Genomic DNA, 23,944 nt, shown 5'->3' on the forward strand with positions numbered 1-23,944 from the left:
ATGCCTCTTTGTGGCCACACACTGCATTTTAATAAGCATAATTCCATGTACAAAGAAAAGAAAGAAAAGGGGGAGTTAACTCTCTCTTACAACATTTAATACCACTCCTCTGTTGGAAATGGATTTTTCAGGTACTCACCTATGCATTTTCTCCATCAATGTGAAAACGTTAAAACTTCACGTATGAGATGCTACTCTGGTATTTGAGAAAGTTGCACTGAAGACTCCCAGACCAGTTTGTGTGCACTTGTGTGTGTGCAGGCGCACACACACACACAGAGTAAGGGCAGAGGAAGTGCTCTGAATGAAGCTGTTCAGAGGGGATCTTTAGTGTTTCTTTAAAAAGTTGCTCAGAGGACAAACCAGACATTAGCCTGATGGCATGGTTAGCAATCACACCTTTCCCTAAAAATATTAATACACGCGGTGGGTTCGGAAGCCTTCATTTCCATCGGGAACGCCGTGCAGCGAGTGCGGGCTTCATTTCCTCTCCGCAGCGGCAGTCCTGATGAAAACTGCCCGCTGCCCTGGTGAGGGCAGCCGTGTTCGACGCGGGAAAAGGCATGTCTTTGTCGCCAAGGAAAGAGGCCCGCAACTCCTCTCTAGTGCCTCCGAGGCTCAGCACAGCATTAGGTGGACGCACCAAGATGGTTGCTAATGAAGTTGGCCCAACTCTGAATTCATGTTCGCACAACTGTTCATTGGAGCGCATGCTTTTCTTGCATTTGCCAAGCTAATTAACCACCCACTCACACCAGCACTTGCTCACGCGCCCAAGTCACACAGTCTTCCCATCCACTCTCCATTCATTTTTGTGCACAATGTTAATCCTTCGACATTTTCAGTTCAGTTCCTGCTCGTGCAACCAGCTGCTGGTAAAAGGAGGTCGTTGCCCCCAGCGTCCTGCTCTCACAGCTTCTGGAGTCCTTGGCCGGCTCCCTAGCTGGACTGAACCTCGGTCTCAGATACCTCCCATGCCTCGTGGGATCGCTGCAGCATCGAGCGATGACTTGCACGCATGAAGCGGCAGTCCCTTGCTCTAAAAAGAACACCAAAGCAGTCGTATTTCCCCTCCGCTTGACGCATACTTTTCGACCGAGTTTGCATATTTGCCTGCAAGTCACTGGGGGCTGAAACTTCTGAGCAACATATTTGCATGTGTGAAGCAGACCCTACAGCAGGGCTGGGCCGCGGGCAGCTTGTGGCCTGCCCCCCAGGCATCCCACACTGCTTGCACCTGATTCTTTTTTCTTCATAGGAGAAACATCATGATTTCTGCCAAGATCTGGCGGCCGATCACTATGAAAGCTTAGAATGGATCTATTCACCTAGGAATGAAAGTTGTAAGCCGCCCCGAGGCTTCGGCGAATGGGGCGGCATAAAAATATTTTAATAAATAATAAAAATAATAATAAAGTAAATGGGTCCCTTCTAACCTTGTGAAGCAGGTGTGGAGACTTAACATGGGAATATACTTCCCCATTTCCCCCTTTTTATGTGGAATGGGAGCAGTGGGGGAGGGACTGAGGCCCCCTGCATGTCTAATGTAGAACTGGCTTCCAGACTGCCCACAGCTGCCCAGCTCTGCCCACAGCGTGTCCAGCGTGGAACTGGCATCCAGACTGCCCACAACTGCCCAGCTCTGCCCACAGCATGTTCAGCGTGGAACTGGCCTCCAGACTGCCCACAGCTGCCCAGCTCTGCCCACAGCGTGTCCAGCGTGGAACTGGCATCCAGACTGCCCACAGCTGCCCAGCTCTTAGATAGTCCCGAATACTGAATAAAGCACTCACTGCTCTGCTTACCACAATATTTTCTACTCCGACTGACAACATCTTCCCAAGGTCCAAAGTATTTTCAAGTGTCTGCCTCAGCCTACCCTACCTCACAGGGATGTGGTGAGCACAAACTCCAGCCTAGGATCGGGAGTCAAAGGAGTCTGAGTGCACGTGAAAAGCATCAGGTAAAAATGCAATGGGCAACAGCGAAATGAACGCAGCACAAATGCAGGAAGGAGCACACAGGGGCACGGCTGCAGGTTGGCTGGTTTTCTCAGCTGGGAGACATCCTTCCAAGGCGTGCACATCTCTCCGGGCAGCAGCCCACGAACAAGCCACAAAATCGGCACGGAAGCAAAAGGCAACGAAAGGCAGGCGGGTGCAGCTGTTTGCAGCAATCGAAATAAGGCTTTGCCTCCGAAAAAATCAACCACGTGGCCCAGAGCAGTCAGGGAGGCCGCGCAGCTCTTCTTCCAAGGACAAAACCATCCACGAACCAGGTGTGGCTGCAGGGAAGGCCCTCTGCTAAGTGGCGAACAGCCCTGCCTTGGCCACAGGTGACCTGCACCCAGCCGTTCGGGGGCTGGGACGGGAGGGAGATGCTCCTTTGTTCCTTCCAGATGTTTCAGACTACAACTCCCAGCATTCCTGCCCACTGGCCATGCTGGACAGGGATGATGGGAGTACCGAACATCTGGAAAACATCCAGTGGGGGAAGGCTGCCTTAAAAGCATGGCCTCCAATCATTCTGGGCCTTTGGGCCTATTTGGGAATCTGAGCAGGTGCTGCGGACTCCGCCACACAAGGTCTGAGCAGCCCTGTGTTGGCATCAGCCCGTCGCATCTCAGGGCCTTATCTGGCGAACTGTGATGCGGCGAAAGCATCTTCTAAATATCAGGTTTGGCAATGCCCAGGAATTGCCCCTTTCTGGGAGGAAATCACTGCAGAAACCCGTTGTTTGTGCACTGTACACATGCTTGTAAATTATTTATTTCTTTATTCTATTTCTATTCCACCTTTTTTCCTTTCAAGGAACTCAAAGTGGCTCACATAATTCTCCTCTTGCTCTCAGTCTCACCCTCAACAACAACCCTGTGAGGTAGGCCGGGCTGAGAGTTTGTGGCTGGCGCAAAGTCACCCAGGGAACTCCATGGCTGAGCAGAGATTCAAACCCAGATCACCCGCATCCCAGTCCCGCACTCTTAACCACGATAGTGACTTTAAGGGAATTTAGAAATGGAATGGAAAATAGATTCTCTGCATGGTTAAAAGAATGCTATTACTAAACTCCTCTTCGCAGTGGATTGAGAACTCATCATTGTTTCCCTTTACGAATGGCTGGTACATAGTGACCAGCTTCAAATGGGTACTTTGGTCCAATTTTGTTGATGCCTATGTATAATTGCTAGAAAGCTGTATGCATTTTGTATGAATTCACTGCAGCGGATAGATAAAAATGCACGCATTCATGTATTTTTTAAAAATAGGGGCAACAATTTAAAAGAGTTTTGGGGATGCCTGCCTTAGGGGACCAGTTTTGCCACTGGAGACCAAGTGGCAAGAGGAAGAGTCAAAGGCCTGTCTGTTTCACAATCGAGAACTGGCCCCCCCAGAGCCTCTGTCCAATATGCCACGCACCCACGTTGTGCAACACAATGTGATAGTTCCATTCATTTTTGCAATGCGAAGGAGCGCGTTCAGCAAAGCCCATTGGCAAGTGGGACGGATTGGAAGCAGCCGTCCTAAAAGGGTGGCTTCCTTCTGGTGCCCTTCCCAGTATGGAACTGGGGCAGGACTACAGGCTCCATTCCTAAAAAGATGGAAATCTGACACACCCAGCTTAGGCAGCGTGGTGGCTGTTGATTACAGTGGGCCTAACGCAGAAGAGAACTCCATCTGGATCCAGCCACTTTATTTGTTTATCCAGTTATTTTGACCTGCGTGTGGAATGCCTGGAACTTTTGCATCCACAGACCGCAAAACCCAAATAACTGCTCTTCATTTGCCCAGGTTTTAGCAAACTCTCCATGAAAGGGCTAGAGCTAAACTCCTGTTTTGTATGTTAAACTTCTTCAACAACAACTCTTAATGGTAAGAACAGTTTGCCGGTGTGGGTGTTCAAGGATAGGCTGGACGTCCAACATGGTGGGCATGTCGTGAGCGCAGCCGGCTGGTGCCAGAGGTCAGACTAGATGGCCTGGGAGACCCCTTCTGACTCGCTGTTTTCTATGTTTCTATGTTCTATGTTTCTAAAGGACCTTAAGAAGGGTGAGTGGAGTCTCTCTTGAAGGAGGCCTTCAAGCGGGGCTGGACAGTCTGTGGAGAATGGTCTCCCACTGGGTCTTCTGCCCCGGGCTGGTTCTTACGAGACGAGACCGTTTATCATCCTAGGATTCTACCAGGTGTAATTGCATTGTGACAGACCCTGAGGAGAAAGGCAGGGGTGCAGGCGTGAACAGAGCCATGGCATTGATAGATGGCTTCAGGTACAGAAATTACTAGTTACGGCTTTCTCCCTCCAGAGGCTGAACCGGAAAGGTTTGTGTGCGTGCATGAATTCATTTTGCCAAAACTTCTGCAGACTGGAAAAAAGCACCCTCTGTCTTGTGATCTGATTTGGTGGAGGAGGCACAGGCATGGGCTACGGAAAGCCCTGCGGGCAAACAACAACAACATAAATGCAAGGATGCATTTGGGAACACGACGTCCCCCCCCCCCCTTGAGCCAAAGCAAGATTCAGTGCACCCCTATTTGCTTCTGCTGTCTGAAGATTTCCCCTTCTCTGGGTTTTCCCTTTTCCGAAACCAAAGGTTACCTTTGGACTGCATGTTTGCTTGTTTTCTCTCTCCCAGTGCATTGTTCCTCCCCAGCAGCGGTAGCCGCCTCCCACGGAAGAAGTGATCTGGTTAGGGAACTTCAGAATCAACTGCCCAGCTAAGCAATAGGTCAGGGAGTGCATGGAGAAAAATTTTTTAAAAGCTTCCTTATTTTCCGTGTGCACACACATGTGTGTCTATTTAACAGGACAATGTTTTCTGTTTCATGGTATCAGGTAAGTGAAAATTCAGGAAGATGTGAGCCAGAGGGAAGCTCACCTTATAAATCCAGGGTGGTGCAGCGGTTAAGAGTGCGGGACTGGGACACAGGAGATCCGGGTTCTAGTCCCTGCTCGGCCATGGAGCCCACTGGGTGACTTTGGGCCAGTCACAGACTCTTAGCCCAGCCTACCTCACAGGGTTGTTGTGGTGGTGGGGACAAGACTGAGAGCAGGAGGAGAATTATGGAAGCTGCCTTGAGTTCCTTGAAAGGAAAAAAGGTGGGATATAAATAGATAAATACTCTAAATTCCTGCACTTGCGTATCTAAAATGGGGACGCCCAGGCACAAAAGGGAGGCGTTGCTGGACCTGGATGCAGAAGTACAAAAAATACTCATGAACAAAGCCAAGGGTTGCACGTCCCGCAATCAGGAAACTGTTGCATCGTAACTTCTTTGAACGGATGGCCAGCCATAAATAGCCGTCTTCTGTGCTTTCAGCAGTCCCAGGTGTGACCAGGAGTCTGCAGAGCACCTAGGCGAGTGGGATCCAATTAGCAGCACATAGTGGCAGGCATCCAGAAGCAAGTTGTGTTTCGCTCAGCGGGTTTTGCTCCCAAATAAACTGCAGGCAAGGCCAGGATTGCCTGCTGCCTCGTACCAGCAGGACTCCGTGCCGATGCTGAAAGCTGCTATGTCTTAAAGCAGCTGGAAGCAAGTCCTAACTGAAAAGCAAAAACTCAGGTCCATCAGCCTTGTGAAGGTGGCCAGCTCCCTCCTTGGAGGAACGCTGGCCTCGGACTCCGGTGCGATGCACCCACGGTGCCTCCCTGCATATCTGGACATTTGCATAATTTCAAAAACTGCCTCTCCCAACCTGGTGCCCCTCAACTGTGCCGGAGTACCGTTCCCATAATCCCTGCAAATTGTGGAAGGATGGTCTAAAACTAGACGGGAAATCTATCTGGAGAAAATGACAAACACACACACACGAAGTCCAAATTCGGTTTGGCTTCCACACCGAGCAAAATCTTGGTGGGAACTGCAGGTATGTGAAGAGCCCAATGACAGCCCCATCGTCTGCATGCCAGACGACTCCCATACCTGAGGAGGCCTGACTGGAACACCTGTGCAAGGTCAGGCTGGCCAGGACCGTTTCCCATCTTCCAGGTCAAGAGCACAGAGATGCGGAGCTGGGAAGAGCGCAAGATCCCATGATGTCTCGGCTGAGAACAGATGCCGACATGGTTGCAACCCCTTCTCCTTGCCAAAGGAACAGCCTGAAACAAACTCCTGCAAGGAGCAAACACACCTTCCGGACAAAAATGCAGTCCTAACAGGCGAGAACAAGACACGCTTGCCTGTACTGGAATTCACCCCCACTTTTTCATGTTGTTTTCTGTTTTGGTGAATCCACATAAACCCAACATACTCTCCCAGCTGTATGACACATTCTTGCCTGGGACGGTGTTTTGGCAACGAGGCTGGTCATGTGCTCCAGGAGAAGCCTGTGGTAACATTTCTACGGAGGGCACGCCGGCAACTGCCTTGGTCCATCTCATTCAGCACTGCTTGCGCTGGCTGGCAGCGGTTCTTCCGTTCCTGGGGCCCAAGCCTATCCCAGCCCTGCCGGAGCAGCCGGGGCTGAGCACAGGCCCTTCTGCCTGCTTGCACGGCCCCCGTTCCACTGCAGGGGCTTATCTGCAAAGCCCAGTAACCACGCAGGGCTTCTCTTCGTGCCCCAGACTAAAGCTGCTTGGGAAGAAAAGGGAAAAATTTGGGCCCATCCGTTTTTGGGCAAGCTGGTCTCACAGGATGGGGCGGGACCAAGCTTGGTTGCTCCATCTAGTCCAGGAGTCGGCAACCTTTAACACTCAAAGAGCCATTTGGACCTGTTCCCACACAAAAGAAAACACCGGGAGCCGCAAAACCCCTTTGACATCTAAAATGAAGATAACGCTGCATATATCGTTTTTTACCTTAATGCTATGTATATCTTCATGATGATTTAGCTGCAGCTCTTGTTCAGACACTAAAAAACTGATATTTTTAATCTTACATTATAAACTAGTAGGACTCCTTTCATATATTTTGAATACAGCTTCCTGAAGAGTCAAAGTCAGTGCTAAAGGGCTGCATGCATTAAACAGCAAACCCCATAAGTTCGTCAGCAGTAAAAGCAAATGAATCTACCCACGTATCATTAAACGTCTGGTTTTCTTCAGAAACTTTTCTTTTCTTCGATTTATCCCTGGTTGGCCTACCGGGGAAGTCACAGATATAGGTGTGTTTAGTGACTGATAGCAGATAAACAGTCAAGTGCTGTGAATTGTGACAGGTCCCAAGCGCAGCTTTTGTCGTTCAGAGGAAGGAGATCACATTGGGACAAAGAGAATCCTTTCAGCAGCATTTCGTTTCGTGCAACATGAGAGCCTGCAGGAAGCTTGTTCCATCTTTCCCCGCAATGTCGCAATTTACTTGACCTGCTAGCGCAGCAGTCCTGACTGGAGGCCTCATCATCACCTACTGGTATTTTGTAACTCGGCGTCTTGGTCGCAGATCGGTGGCTGTGCCGGCACATCTTTTTGAGCGACGGAGCTGCCACAGAGGGATTCAAGAGCCACGTAAGGCTCCGGAGCCGCAGGTTGCTGACCCCTGATCTAGGATTCCCAGAGCCTGTTCTCAGCATCTCCAAAAAGGTGCCCCTCTGTAATAATCTCTCTAGTTTTGATTTGTCGCAGTGTGGGTCAGCAGAAGGAAGGCTGGGTCAAAACTTTCACGGCCTGAGGCATGCGAGAAAATGGCACCTCCCTTTGCTACCCGGATCCCACGTACAAAGGCCAGCGAGCCCTGGCAGCTGAATCTTATTTCTGCACTGGGGACAGGACAGAGTGCCCTCTGCAGCACTGGAGGGCTGGCTTAGGGGGCACTGGGCAAATGCCCCCTAAGCAGTATATAGCTGGGTTCATCCTGCACTCCCCAGCCCAGAAGAGGCACCTGACTGTGGGGTCCGAAGCACCTTCTGCTGACACTGCCCCACCCAGTGCTGGGGTCCCGTCCAAGCAGGTGGCAAATACCACCGTCCAGACAGCGAACAGAGGGGCAGGTGTCACGGGCGAGGAGATGCCCCTTCGCCCTTGCAACCCACCTGCTCCCTTGCCTCTAGCCGTGGGCCAGACGGCGTGGTGCTGAGAAGGGGAACAGAGCATGCCATGAGTTCGCTGGATCTCATACTCCATGCTCAACTGGGGAACTTTGGAGGCCTAGCATACCACAGAAGGTGAGGCCTCCAAAGGACTTCAAAGCAGGCTTCCCCAAGCTGACATCCCCAGATATGCTGGGACCGCAGCTCCCGAAATTCCCAGGCGCCATGGCCAGTGGAGGGCAGCAGCTCGGGGAAGGGCCCTCTAAAGCAGCCTTCCCCAACCTGGTGGCCTTCAGAGACATTTGGACCACAGCTCCCAGAATTCCCACCCAGCAGGGCCATTGACTAGGAATCCTGGGTGTTGCAGTCCAAACATGCCTGGCAGGCACGAAGTTGGAGAAGGCCACCCCAAGGTATCATATTCACCTTTAATGACACAATAGTGACACAACAGACCCATTACTAAAGCACACAGTGTTTTCTTTCCTTTGCCAGGGCTGCTTAGAAAGGGTCTCCACATGGTGTTGCCTTTAAAAGCAAGCTGGGATCTTAACTGGCCCACAATGTGGCAGCAGAGAAACGTTTGGTGCCTTCTAAACACGCCCGATTTGTTGTAGCTTTTTGGCTACCAGTTTGTTTCCAGACTCAGCCAGAACTGCTGGTCTTGGCCCTTAAAGCCTTATGTAGCCTGGGGTCCTGCTTGCCTTCCACATCAACCTGCCCAGCAGGCAAGAGGCCCTGCTCCGTGTTGTCGCTGCACGGGGCAGAGCTGCAGAATGCCCTCCCCATGGAAGTGGACCAGGCCCCCATCCTCCGTGCTTTCTCCAAAAAAGTGCTAGCAGATTTGAAGCACGTGATTCTGCTGTTGCTTTTCATGATTTAATGACTGCTGCCAATGACTGTTACAGTCATCTGTGGCATTCATATTGTATTTTTGCTTCTTTTGTAAGCTGCCCTGAATGTTCACTGGAATAGAGGAGCAGGATAGAAGCATTAACGAAGAAGCAACGATAATAAATAGCAAGCTGGACCGGCAACAGCCCAGAGTACCCCTTCCTGTCCAGATGACAGCGTTCTATTCCAGCGTCCCATATGGCTTTCCATTCACCCCTCCTCATTCGTCACCCATTCCATGGCTACGAAGCACACAAGACCTTGCAGGGCTATTTGGGGACATGTCCCCTCCCTTAGGCTCCTTCCTTCCAAATCTTGTTCTATTTTTGCAAATCTTTTTCCGAGCCTGTTGAGACTTCGCCTCTTGTGTGCGGATGGTGCTGTTGTGGTTACCTAAGTAACAGCATCTACCTCTGAATGCTGGGAAGAGTATGGATGAGACAGCAAATAGTATACCAGCAAAGGGCTCTGAAAGCTGGCTGTTACGGGTTCAGGGAGTTCTGCAGTCCCATTCTGTGGTGCTCCAAGGTCCACAGGGGAAGCTGGTGGAACCCAGCAAAACCCAGAAGAAGGCAAGACGAAAGCAGGACCCTGGATAGCTCCGCACAGATCCCGCTGGCTGGGCATCTCTGTTATTGCAACAACGGGGAGATGTTGTCTCAGGGGAGATGCGAGGCCAACTTATATAGGCTGGCAGGACCAATGGTGTGATCAGCCCTGTCCCTCCTGGAAGAGCTGGCTGGACTGTTAAAGGACTCTTGCCTGATTCTGTACCTTGAGGCTTCTGGGAGACTGGGAAGGCAGGAAGAAATTTTTCCAAATTGATGGTGAAGCTCTGCCCTCTCGCTAGGAAGACTGCTTGTCTTACCTCCCAAATAGTACGCTGAATCTTTGGAAGCTTTTATGTAGCGCTCTCTCTGGGGTATGAATGTGGTCCAGGCCTTAGACACAAAGCAGATTTCCAAGAATTTGCTTAGTCCCACCATCATCAAACATACACATTTCAAAACAAAACATGAAACTCAGTTGCCCTGTGATTAGCTAGAAAGATACTGAAAACAGGAAAGAAATACTAAGATACGTCTCTGTGTAAAGATATATAGGGAGGGAGGCAAAGAAAGGTGGAGGATTCTGAGGCCAAAGCTCAGGTGCTAAGGGGGCAGCGGGAGAGAAACAGGGGGCTGGTCAGACTTCTATGGGTTCAGACAGTCAGTGAAGTCTTTAGCTTCAGTCTTCCTATGGTTAATGGCTGCAATTTAGATCATCAGCTGCAGTTGATGTAGCCAAAGCTACACCGTTCACACACAAGAGGGTAGTATCAAGAGCGTTGTGGGGACCCTGCTGTGAGCAGAAGTAGAAAAATGGGTGGGGGTAAAGGAGGAGGAGACCGCAAAACAGGCTGACGGGCACTGCATGTGTTCACTGGCCATGGACTACCAGCTGTGGGAAAAGGCAGCAGAGTGGGGCGGTTGGAATCCAGAACATGGAGCACCCACAAAGCCACTTGCTTTGGAAGGTCTCTTTTGCTCCTGCTGCTACTACTTAGAGGAGATGCAGTTTCTCATTGGTACCGAGACCGCAAACCTCCTCCACGGCTGAAGGTTGCACTCATAACCACAAGAAAAGCCGTGTTTCTTGCACCTCTCCGAACTTGCTAGAGAATCGATACCTCGACAACATAAACAGGACAGCTGTGAGAGGAGTAGGAGAGATGGCAAAGAGACGACACAGTGTGTTAATAAGTCCAAACTCTCCAATGAGCATCAGAATCGGCCTCTGCCAAGTTGTCATCTAACACCTTTAGCATTAAGAGTAAAAAGGAATAGGCTCATTTTTCTGACTCTTGCCCTCCGTAAGGGGTCCTAAAAGGTAAAGGTAAAGGTTTCCCCTTGATGTTACATCCAGGCATGCCTGACTCTAGGGGGCAGTGCTCAGCTCCGTTTCCTAGCCGAGAGAGCCGGCGTTTGTCCGCAGACAGTCTCCGTGGTTGTGTGGCCAGCATGACTAAACACCGAAGTGCACGGAACGCTGTTACCTGCCCACCAAAGTGGCACCTTTTGATCTACTTGCATTTGCATGCTTTCCAATTGCAAGGTGGGCAGGAGCTGGGACGGAGCAACGGGAACTCCTCCTGTTGGGCAGATTCGAACCGGCGACCTTTCGATCAACCAGCCCAGCAGCACAGCGGTTTAACCCACTGCGCCACCTGCAGTCCCAGACAGACTTGAATCACGCCTGGCTTTGCAATATGGGACAAGAAGGTAGCCATGGCTTCTGTGTTCCAGGATCCCCAGGAGAGGAAAATCATGGCCCTCCAGATGTGGGGGGATAAGGGATGCAACAAGCATCAACCAAGCTGACTGGGGCTGATGGGAGATGAGTCCACCACCAGGAGGACACAGGTTCCTCAGCACTGCCGTGTACGTAAGGGCCACCTTTGACGGGACACGATTTAATCTAATTCAAAGGCAGAGCATTTCCCAGCTGACCATGTTAGCACTGTGCTGTATTTTAGGCACAGCCTTTACATGCAGTGCCCTTTTATCCTTGCTGCTTTTAATTGTTTTCTTACATGCCTGGCATGAGGAAGCCTTGAAAGTCACTTTGTGTTCTTTATCTGGGCATATAAAGCAAGGACGCGGAACCAGCAGAGGATACGGGACTGTAGTTCCCACCACGTCTGACCACTGGCCCTGCTTGCTGAGCCGACCCTCTCCCGCCCCGTGAGACCTGAAAGAGGCAGGAGGCTGACTAGCCGGAGGAGGGTGCAGAACAGAGCTGCCCGGCTGCTGACGGGGACGGGGCGTTGCGCTCATATAACCCCAGTCCTCCGTCAGCTCCACTGGCTCCCCATTGAAGTCCGGGCCCGATTCTAGGTGTTGGTTATGACCTATAAAGCCCTCAACGGCTTGGGTCCTGGTTACCTGAAGGAGCGCTTACATCCATATACGCCCACCCGCCCCTTGAGATCAGCAACGGATGCCCTTCTCCGGGAACCCTCTATGAATGATTTTAGGAGGGTGAGCACCCGGAGGAGGGCCTTCTCTGCGGTGGCGCCCCACCTATGGAATGCGCTCCCCAGAGAGGTCCGCCTGGCGCCGTCGTTATTTGTTTTTCAGTGCCCGGCCAACACCTTTTTATTGAAAACTTATTTTAATGGTTCAATTATTGAATTAATTAGGATTTTAAATTTTTTAGCTGAGATTGCACCGGGGGTTTTTAAATGTTTTTTAATTGTTATATTATTATTATTTATGCATGTTTTTATGTATTCTTTGTGAGCCGCCCCGAGGCTTTGTTGCGATGGGGGTGGCATAGCAATGTTTTAAATAAATAAACAAACAAACTCTGGAATACGCTTCCCAAAGAGGTTTGCCTGGCTCCAGCACTTCTTTCCTTTCAGCGCCAGGCGGAAAAAAAAGTATTCTCCCAATATTTTAACTGTTAAATTGTTTTAATGAGTGGTTTTTCACTAAATACTGAATGCTGTGATATTCTTTACTCTTACTTTTATTTTTATTCTATTTTATCAATATTGTTGTAAACCATCCCAAGACGTTTGTGACGGGACGATATAGAAGAGCTTCCAAATCAATCAATCAATCAATCAATGGGATGATCAGGGCATTATTTAGGGGAAAACTGACTCGAACATGGGCACTCCTTCATTTCCTCTAGCAGTATTTCCCAATGGAAGAGTTGAGGCTAAAATTCTATATGCACTTACCTGAGAGGAAGCCCCACTGAATACAAGCGGGGTTTACTTCCAGGTAAAGACACATCCAGTTGTAGTGTGTGTGTGCTTTGTGGGGATGCGTGTGTGTTTGTGGCAGGCAAAGACTCACGCATGTTCCTGATGCCCCATTTGTGCTGGCAAAGGATAACTCGTTCGTATTCATCCAGGGTTGAAAGTGGTCCTTCTACGGCAGGCTTCCTTGCTCACAAAACTCAGTAAATGCAGAATGCTAGCTGCAGGCACCTATTTTTCTGGGATAAGTGAGACTATTAAAAAGCTGCCGCAAAGCAACCCAGCGGGCTATCGCTTCCCGCATGTCGCAGGTGGATCGGCGACGATTAGCCGAAGATGAAGTTGTATCTTTGCTTTCATGTGGTCGCACGGCTTTCTCGGCAATTAACGTTCCGCTGGTATCGGCCCGGGAAAACCTGATCCGTGACTCCTCTCTGTGCCTGACAGTTACAAATCGCAAAAGCTATAGAAAGCCGGTGCTTCCTTCCGAAGATACGGGGAACGCCAAGCCTTTTGGAGCGGCAAGATTGGCCAGGAAGTTCGCTGTTAGAAGTTCAAGGGCTGTGCAGTTAGTCCAGAAGGATTTACGGTGTTCAAACTCTGCCCCCGCAGAAGCAAAACAAATAAATGCATAAAATCCTGATTAAGCGCAAAGCCTGAGGCTGTGCTGAACTGCGCTCGTTCGTTTGATGAATTCAAGTAACGAAGTCTACTCCACCCTTTCCTTTTGCTTGGGCTTTGCCGCCCTTGCAGATGCAGAAACCACAGAAAAATGCCTTTCTCCGTGACCTTGACGCCCACTTCTTTTGGTGGATCTGCTCACTAGAAAGTGACCGGGGCCTTATATTTTCACCCAAAAAGGCCCAGGGGGAAGAGATCCCAAGAAAACAGAAAAGTAGCAAGGCTTCCGTGTTTTCCTCATCTTGTCCCGCTCTAATGCTAACCTATAAATCGCTTTTCCCTCCATCCTATACACAATCATTATTACCGTCACAACCTCACAGAGACGATGGAGGACCTTTGTTATTCCGTTCATAGATTAATGTACCATTTACCCTATTAAAATGCCTCCAAATGGTTTACAAAAAGGACATTAAAATACATGAACATGCTGTTTTTAGGCTACCTTATCCAACCCATTACCTTCCACGGATGCAACCCAGAGCTAGGACATTCACAACAGAGGTGATCCTCTCTCTTCCTGAAGACTTCTCTTGTTTGACACCCTCTACCTGAAAACTTGCAGTAAACACACGAAGCCCAGCTAAGGCAGCTTTGTGATCAAACACATGCTTTGCATGAGGAAAGTCCCAGGTTCAATCCGCAGAATTGCCAGGCAGAGCTGGGAAAGGCCCCTGTCTGAAATGCCAGACAGCAGCTGCTGCCAGTCAGAGTCAATGATACACAGCTAGATGGACAAAGGGTACAATTCACTTTAAGGAGCTTCTGAAGTTCCGATGAATGGCTTTTTCTGGAGGTTCAGCTGAGATCCACCCTCCATTAACTTAACCCCTTTGGAGCCAGACCCATCCTCTGGGCCAGAGAACAAGTCTTTCCCCCCTTTCTGTGTCCACCCTTCAGGGTTTCGAAGGGAGCCTCCTCCTCTCCAGACCAGACACACACAGATCCTGCTCAGAGAGGTTGTTTTCTATACCCTTGCTATCTATCTTGACAATGGGAGTTGGCAGGATTTTGTTTCTGGCTAAACATGCGCACAGTTCCAAAATGCTTGCATCCTTCATCAAGGCAGCCCCTTCTGCAGCTATCGGGACTGTAGCGGGCTGCACCTCGGGGCCCAAACAGGCCATTGCTAGGTAGAGAGGAGCATGTCCATTGAAGGCCTGGTGGATGCCCCTTCCTTTCACGGAATGCCCACCACCCAGTGAAAAGACCTCCCCGTGTCCACGCACCCATTCAGTGACCACGTCCAATAAAACTGGACCACGTCCTGCTCTGGGTACCTCCCTTGGTTCAGCTGCAGCAACTCTAGAGTCTATGTCCTGAAAGGGCCAAGATATCTGATTGTGGAAGTGCCTCAGATGGGTTGAGGACATGCTAAGACAACCCTAAAAGGCTTGGGAATTGAACAGAGGCTGTGAGGTGCTGTTCCTGTTCGCCTCGCTGCCCCCAGGTATGCCTGGCTGAAGGTATATTCCCGAGTCTCCACCAAGACGTTTCCCCATTTGCACTCGAGCCAGCTCCGGCTTTGTTTCATCCCACTTGCTCCGAGGTAAACCATGAAGCCCTAAAGCTGCATTACAGACAGTCAGGACCCCGAGGGCATGGAATGGGCTTCCACAGGAGGTGGCTGAGGCCCCGTCGGTGAGGGTGTTCATGAGAGGCTGGGCATGCACATGGTGGGCATGTCGTGAGCAGAGCCGGCTGGAGCCGGGGGTCAGGCTAGATGGCCCGGGAGGCCACTTCTGACTCGCTCAGCTTCTATGTTTCTACAGAGAGGGCCCTTGGCAGTTACTGTGTCAACCCCTCAGGCCATTTCTGCATTCCACAGAGATTGCGGGACTTCGGCAGGAGTGCTAGCCACCCTGGAAAAGGGCCAGTTTGGAAACGGTCTGGATCCTTTGCATTTATATTCCAGCTTTTCCTCTTGCAGGGAACCCATGGCAGCTTCCATAGCCCTCCAGCACCGCAATTAACCCTCACTACAACAACCCTATGAGGGAGGCTAGACCGACTGGCCCAAAGTCACCAAGTGAGCGTCATGGTTGGGAGGGGACCAGAGTCAAGATCCCCATGGTCCCCAGTCCAGCGCTGTAAGCACGACCCCACTGTAGCCTAAGGGGCACATCCTCTGAATGGATCCTTGCCTTGCTACTGAGCGGTGAAGCAACCATTTAAACTGCTGCTTCCTCCCAACAGGTCCCTGCTTTAGTCCTAGAAGTTATAAGGTGAGCCCTCAGGAGGAAGCGGTTCAAAAACAGGACACTACGACTGTGAAGAACCAAGCATATGGCGTCTCCCAAGAGGCACACAGAGAAAATGATGTCCTTGATACACATTCTTTAAAAATGAACTGCAGCCACCAGGCAACACTGGGAAACACGCAAACAGCAGATCTGCTCCTGAAAGGCACCAGGGATGTGGATTATGTGCCAACGCAGGCTTAATGCAGGAACCTAGTCGCTTCCACAGCTTGGCTCCCTGAACACACGAAGCAAGAATAAACTGAAGGTCATGCCGGATCAGTCCAAAGGTTTATCCTGTCTAGTATCCACTTTTCTGGCCTGGGCAACCAGCCTCTGTGCAGCTGCTTTTCTGTGTTAGCATTCGTATCCCAGGTGAACTAGCATCAGAGCGAGTTTACTCTGAGGAGGAAGCATGGATGTGGAAGCCTCAGCTTAATAAAATTTAAAAACTCTGCTGGGTCAGACCAAGCGTCTGCCTGGTCCAGTTTCCTGTGCACACAGCAGTCAACCTGGGGAAAACCCAGGGGCAGGGCCCTCCCACTCCTGTGTCCCAGCAACTGGTGTACACAGACACACGGACTCTGATACTGGAGGTATGTCACCTCAGCCTTATGCATTCGTCCAGTCCCCATTTGCAGCCTTCTTCATGCTAGGGTTAGGGTTAGGGTTAGCAGCAAATTCCCGAGCTTAGCTGTGGGCTGCTAGCAAGAGAAAGTGTCCCCCGTGATGGATTCACAGGGCCATTGCACAGAGGCTGGAGGTGCGCCTGCTGCTCTACACATGTGCATTTAAGACCAAGAGGCAGGGTTTGTGTCCAAGGCACACTCACACATGGACTTAGAATCATAGAAGCAGAGTCAGAAGGGGCCATGAAGGCCATCCAGTCCAACCCCCTGCTGTTGCAGGACACCACGTGACACCATCCCACTCAGAGGGCTGACAGTTTTGCCTCGAGTGTCTCCAGTGTGGGAGAGCCCAACCCTCTCCAGGCAGCTGGTCCCACTGCCCTATTGCTCTGACAGTGAGGAAGATTTTCCTGATGTCCAGCCTGAATCTGGGTTGTCACAACTTGACTTGATTATTCTGTGTCCTGTACTCTGGGATCTGCAAGAAGAGATCTTGACTTCAGGACAAAAGATGAAGAAGAAAAGTTGGGGAAAACTGCTGATAGGTTGAGCAAGAGAGACGAGCCACTCACTGCTGAAAAAGACCCCAAACAAAACAGAAAAGAACCCAGCCTTGATTTATGGGCCACCTACAGTCTTGATGAGAATTGGGCCATTTGTTCTTTGAGCCTAGCTTTGTCTGCTAATAGGCTCTGGGGTTTTCATCTGGAGCATCTGGCTCTGGTGATGTGTGGTCCAGTCTCTCACCTTGGCACACGAGGGCTTGCAGAAACCTTTCCCAGAAGCGGGCAGAAGGGCTCCCTGGACCCACACTCTGCCTCTTGTGCACTGCAATCGCAGAAGCACAACACACATGCCTCCTGGGGCATCACGCGTGAAGGGGACTCCTAAGCATGTTTAGTCAGAACTCTCCTGAGGTCAGTGAGACGAAGGCTGCATTTCCATACTCACCTACCTCTGAGTAAGTCCCACTGAATGCAACAGGACTTACTTCTGAGTAAGCCTGTAGAAGACTGCAGTTATCTCTCTAGGAAGTCTGCTTACAGTGGAATGTGAAGGAACCTGGAAGTTTTTCGAGGTGGGGCAAAACCACCAACATGGTTCCATGTGCAGCAACGCCTGCGGTAAAAGCGGGAGGGGCAGCAGGGACGGGGGGGGGGGGGGGAGAAGGAGCTGGGGGTGCCCCAGATCCCACGTCCAGAGTTCTCCAGCGAGAACATCTGGCTCAGCCTATCAAAACAGAACCGAAATGAGTGTTCGCAAACATTTTTCCAGAGTTGCTAAATTCCACGATCAAATTCAAACTACAAATTCATGGCACAGCTATGGAGTTTTGTTTCTCTATTTGGCTGCTTTACAGGAGACATTCCAATTGTTTACGGAAGCATAGTTTCAAGACTTTAAAATGCTTGTGGGGGACACAAATCCACAGGGATAGTTTAGCAGCAGCCCGTCGCCACGCTGTTTATTTGGAAACATTCCTCCAAAGAGCACGGGAGCCCCTCGAGGTCTCTATGAACCATATTAAAATGTACGGATCCCAAGCAACCCTCAGTGTGACCCACCGATGTCAAGCAACACTGTGAACGGCTGGCCTGGTTCAGACAGCAAGCCTGGCCCTTCGCCTTCCTCTCGCCTCCTCTGTGCCTGGGCAAGGAAGACCGGAGGCCCCCACCGCCTGTGCCAGCAAGCGGTTCTGTGCCGCTGCAGCCAAGTGCAGCTCGCCGTGGGCAGCACAGGGCGCGCTTCGCCCTTGCGCCTGGATCTGCCACCGCGGTGCGATCCGGGCACAAAGCACAATATGCCGCATTAGGACGGAACCACAAATTGTGGGTTTACTGCCCACTTGAAGTGGAAGTTCCTGTGTGAAGCAGGGGTGGGAAGAAGAGGAGGAGGAGGAGGGTGTGTGTGTGTGTGTGTGTGGAGCTTGCTCATTTTTTGTATGTCCAAAACGAGGTTTGTTGCTATGTCTGAAACAGGCCACACTGACTAAGAGGTAACCTAACGTGCTTAATGGATGGAAGACCAATCGACAAATAGCAACATGTTCAAGGAGCAAGCAAGCATTTAAGAAGTTTTTGTCCAGGAGCCTAAAAGCACGCAAGCAAGCAAGCGGCTGACTCTCTCGGGGTCAGAGCAAGTGAAGCTGTGGGTAAGCACTGCTTAGGTCAATGATCTTCCACGCTCAGAAGCAGCGCGCCCTGGATGGATGTTGCCAGGGATGAACGACAGAGCGAGGGGGTGACACACACAGAGCTCTGTCCTCCTGGCACGCCTGTATCACGCCTACACACCATGCCGAACGGGAGGGACGGCCCCAGATGGCCGGCCACTGCTGGAAACAGGACACCAGGCGAGACAGATTCTTTGGGATGCAAAAGGGATATTCTTATGATTTCAGGCCTCAACCTGAGATCCCATAAGACATCAAATGCCATTAAATATTACATTCTGTGGCACACCAGCCATCACTCACTGTGAAGCCAAAGTACCATTTAATGTCAGCAATGAAATACAATCAGTTACTAAAAGCCATTGCAAACCATCTATTAAATAGTATCAGATACTAGTATGACCACAATCAAATGCGGCTTCGTATCAAGTGTCAAATATCAAACACAGAAATCAAGTACCACAGGATACCAAACTCATACGTCAAAGTATCTGGTTACTTATTCTACATTTGATGAGCCAGACCATTCCCAGAGGCTTTTCAGGTTCAAAACTGCCATGGAGCATTTTGGCGAACCATTCATTTCAGCTCTAACAGAGAAAGCAAGACACGACTTAAAATGGCCACAAGTTAAAAAGAATATCCATAGAAACGTGGATAGGAGGGAAAGGATAGAACAGACCTGAAGCAAAATAGATTCTATGAGCCAAATGCTTGAGAAAGATTGCTCTACAAGAAAGAGTCCTATTATCTTCCATATTAACCAAGTCAGAATGTCTCACACACAGAAACCAGGAAAGAACAAGGGCCTTCATGGCCACAAGGCAAAAAACACAATGCATTTCACGAGCACACGTGAAGTGGCTTTGCACTGAGTCAAAATACTGGTCCATCTACCCCATGCCGTCTCCTTCGGAGTCCCCAGCGGGGGTCTTCCACCTGGCACCTGATCCTTTTAAGTAGTGATGCCAGGGATAGAAGTATCCACCGTTCAGACCATTTCTCTACGCCCCTTCCATGTGAACAACATTTACTATAAGCTAGAAGAGAATTAAAATACTCCCTGGAGTTTTATCATTCAAGCCAAGTCCTATTTCTGCCATCGCTTTGCTAAGCCTCGGGCAAAGCAGAATGTCTTCGTGGCAGCCCACTGGTCCCCTTCTCCGAATACAACGACGGAAATAATGCAGCAGTGTGCTAAGGCACAGCCAGACGATGTAACCCACAGCTACCAAAAAGCCCACGCCTGTACACATGCCTAGCAGTACCCCTCCACACAGATTACACCATGGTCTGTCCCCCATTTTAGGCAAATCAAGGGTTGTCCGAAATCAACACCACGAGTAAAAGGAGGAAAGCTCATCATGGGAGACCAGCCTTCCCTCCAGTCCCGCTTTTCCCGCCTGCTCCTGACAATGAAAACCCCCTCGATTTCCCCCGATGCAGCCCCTTCTCTCAGCTGGAATCTGAACCAACCTCTGCGCTGGGAGAGCTGTTCCCCGGGCACAGTCATGCTCAGCCTCAATCCTTCATCTCCGAAGAACTGAAAGTGGGCACAGTCTAACCTTTCTCAACACCGCAGGGCACGTGCAGCATGCTGAAAATGCCGTACGTCACAAATAAAGCCAATACATAAAGCGACCGATACCGCCCCGTTAAACTGCATCGAACTTACCCTCTCTGGCCAAGCTCCTCGAATCTGCAAAGCCCGCAGGAGGCTGTGGGGTTGTCCATCCCAGGAGCCACACCCATGGGCTCCGTCCTCTGCTCCAACGGCGACCCTCCAGGAGGGCTCCTGAATCTGCCAAAGGCAAGAGGGAGGGAGGAAAAGAAGCACATCCCAGTGAGGTTTTTATTCCTGATTCATCCTCCTATCTGAGTCAGTAGGTCAACAGCACATGTAGAGTAATTCTCTGGGGAAATAAATATATATATGTGTGTATAATCCATGTCTTCCTCTTCCCCACCATTGGGAAAGCTGCCCACTTCCCACTGATGGAAGTCCAGCAGCTGCTGTCAGAGCTGGCAATCGCTGGCAATTCGATAATGCTGTTTGGAGACCCAAGCCAAGCGGTGCCAAAGAAAGCCATTTCATTTTGATTTTAAAGAGGAAAACCAAACAAAAAACAAAATCAAGGCACAACACACTCAGCCAGTCACTCCCCATTTGTCATGCACGCCGCGTTCCAGTTTTCGGAGTCCACGTTCTCCCATTTTGTCTCGAAAAGCAGCGCATGGAAGGGAATATTAAATTCACTGCAAACTCTGGTGCTCCACCAATTGTGGAATATTGCGCACCACCCTGGCTGCGCACAGAATGAGGCTGCTCTGGAGCCTCAGTGCTCCCTCCCCACTCCAAGATTCAAGGAGCTGCCTTGAATCTGGTTTCATAACAGGCTCTCAATGAACCACCTACTCACACATCACACCAGAGAACGCGTTGCGCTGAACGCTCACAGGAAAATCGCCCTCAGTTGCCAGTGAATCCACTCTCCTGACACCTCTTTCTTTTGACTACCAAGCCTTCCATGATTTGAAAATTAATCAGCCCCGGCTTCCTCTGGACACACACATTCTCACACACGGAACACAAAGGACACTTGAATAATTTATCTGACCAATCGGACTGAAAGTTCAGACAAATTTGTGTGTGTGTGGGGGGGGGGGTTGAGCCTCCATGTATAGGAACAGTACACCTCTGTGTCCTGGAGGCTGGAAGAGGAACAAGCAGGAGCAAGCAATTGCCTTTGTCTTCCCCACAGGCACCGTTGCTGTACAACAAGGCTTTTCTCAGTTTTGTGAGCACCATTATCACTCGCCGTCCCACCCACCCACTTCCTTTCATTTGCCTCCACTTCCACCCTCTTAACCAGGTCTTCTCCCACAACAACCTTGCGAGGCAGGTCTCTATAATCCCCTTCTATAGATGGTGCTTGGGGGAAGATTACTGGCTGCACCTTGGATCTAAAACAGAGGTTGGACCATGCTGCATTTCAAGAAAAGCAAAGCAGATGCTGTAACCTGCAGCATATCTCCACCTCACACTTCCTTGTGAAGACCGGGAAGGAAAGGCACATGCCCGGCATTAAGCGTTCGACCAATCCAAACAGTATTTTTCAAAAGGTGCCTTAAACTACCTCACCCAGCACGGTCTTCTGGGCTGGATGGCCTATCAATCCCTTATATTTGTCCATGTAGCCAAGGGATGCCCAGCAGCGATCTCTGTTTCCAGCCAGAGAAGCATCTTTGCTAGGACATGGTCATGGCCCCTGACCCACTAAGGGGCCATGGCAAGGACTGAACCTGCTAAACAGGCGTTCTGGCACCGAATGACAGCCCCTTCCCTTCGCATCAAAGGGCAAACAAACGAGAGAATCGTGAAAGACGAAGCAGAACAGACACCCACCCGATGAAGCCTTAAACTTCGCTCGAATCGCACTCACACACGTCCTGGCGGTTCCAAACTTACATCTTCCCTCTGCATTTGCGCTCCACCAGTTAATTCAGCAGGTATTGAGAGAAGACCAAGACTCCTGCGTTCTTCTTACTTCGCCAACAGGGGACTGACATCAGTGCCCCCCTTTGGGCTTCCATGACCCACAGACTCCAGCCAGAATCCCCAAGACCTGGCGCTGCCAGACCTCCGAAGGAGCCGCTTTTGATAAAGCGGCATAAAGACAGAGCGAGAGCGAGAGCGAGAGAAAGCGCGCGCGCGCGCACCACGAGTGAGAGTTCAGGCCATTTACTCTGCTGGCAACTTTCATTTTCCCTTCTCGAAAGTTTCATTCTGATTTGACGGCGAGGAGGGAAAAAAAGGCTAGAAAAATTGCCTGCCTGCAGCTCCCTGCAACAGTCGTTCCTGACAAATCTCCGGGTCTCGACATCATCCCGAGGCCCAGAATCGGAGCACTGGAGACGCCAAGCCCCGGGAAAGCGCTCGGGCGCCGCTGAGCGCGCAGCCAGCGGGGCGGGCCACGTGCCTCCGTGACCAGCAGCAGCACTCCTCTGAATCACCCGGACCTCGGGATGACTCGCGAAGTATTATTTCCTCTCATTCCAGACCTCGGCTCCGCGTGTGCCCCCCGGGGGGGGGGGGTTCCTGCGCGCTCCCTGCTTTGATGGAAACTCCAGCCCGCGTCCACCCGGCAGCGCCACGGTGCACCCGTCTGCCAAGCCTCGCTTTGAGTCAGCCCTCAACTATATGCCGAAGGAAATTAGTCAGGGCCGGGCAGCGCGTGTTTCACAGTGAGTAGCAGCTCAGACTCTCGTGCAATGCTGCTTCCGAGAAATGCAAGATCCTGGCAACGCCCAGAGCACAGGAAAATTCCACAGACCAAACAAGAAAGAGAAAGCGGGGCGGGGGTGGGGTGGGGTGGGGTGGGGGAGAGGGACTGGGATGGAAGCGGGAGAAGCAAAGCGGATGATGATCTGCGAAAGTGGTGTGCCAGAAAATAGTTTGAAGTTGAGTTGGCGCCGAGCTGGTGCAGTCAGAAACATAGAAACCGAGCGAGTCAGAAGGGGCTTCCCAGGCCATCCAGTCTGACCTCCGGCTCCAGCCGGCTCCGCTCATGGCATGCCCACCCTGTGCATGTCCAGCCTGTCCTTGAACACCCTCACCAAGTACCTCCCGTGGGAAAGGGCTGCAGGGTGGAGAGGGAATGGGTTTCATAGATGGGGGGAAAGGGGGGGTCCCTTTGCTGTGGGCGATGAGGAAAATGATGGAAATAATGGGAGGAATAGGGAATACAGCCAGGGATGCGGTAGAGTTAGCTCTTTTCAGCACTGGGTTGAAATATGGACGAAGCAGCTCACACTTCTGTTGAGTTCCTGTGTCTCTTGGGACCATTACAGTCAACAGGTCTGCTGAAAGAAAGGGTGGCCAGCTGTGGATCTGGGGCAGCAGGAGGTGCCTGCAGCCCTAGGGTGGAATAGTCAGGCTTGTACACTGCTGGGCTGTAGCTCCCCCACCCCTATTTCCATAAGGAGGGGACAAAACCATCCTCAGGCACTGGGAAGGCCTGTGGGTCGCCACACGCACACCAGGCTGGCTCACCAGCAGTGAGTGCTCAGCGTCTCCTCCCTTCTGCTCAGCAGGGCGGCACAGGAACATAACTAATTCTGGTGCAGGGAGAAGATGCTTCTTGCACCCCGCTGCATCTTAACGGCCCCTTCTGTAGCCTCCGTGTGGGCTCACGTCACATCATGTTCTGGACAGGTCACCTGGCTGAGTCCCACGGGTCTCCACACAGTCATGCCACGGTGTGGGATTCACGGCCACAAGGAGGCATGGGAACCACTCATGGTGCGGGCTTTGAAAGGGGGTTTGGCGAATCCGCAGGGGAGCGGTTGATCGAGCTGAGCAGCAGTGGCTTCATGGAACTACGGTGTTCTCAGGCGAGGTACTCCTGAATGGGGCGATGGGTACAAGCATCCGGTTGGTCGGTCTGAAGTATGGACCGTGGCCCATCGGGGCACCCCTTATATCAGTCCTCGCCAGGGTAGCACCAGCCAAGAAAGGAAGCGGCTTCCTTCCAGGAGACTGGTCTGCCACGTCAACAGTGATGGACAGCCAGTGGCTGCAGGCAGTGGTTTTTCTAGCCCTGGAGAGGCGGCCAAAGCG

This window comes from Varanus komodoensis, unplaced genomic scaffold, assembly GCF_004798865.1.
Source record: "Varanus komodoensis strain SLA01 unplaced genomic scaffold, ASM479886v1 scaffold1, whole genome shotgun sequence".
NCBI lineage: Eukaryota > Metazoa > Chordata > Lepidosauria > Squamata > Varanidae > Varanus > Varanus komodoensis.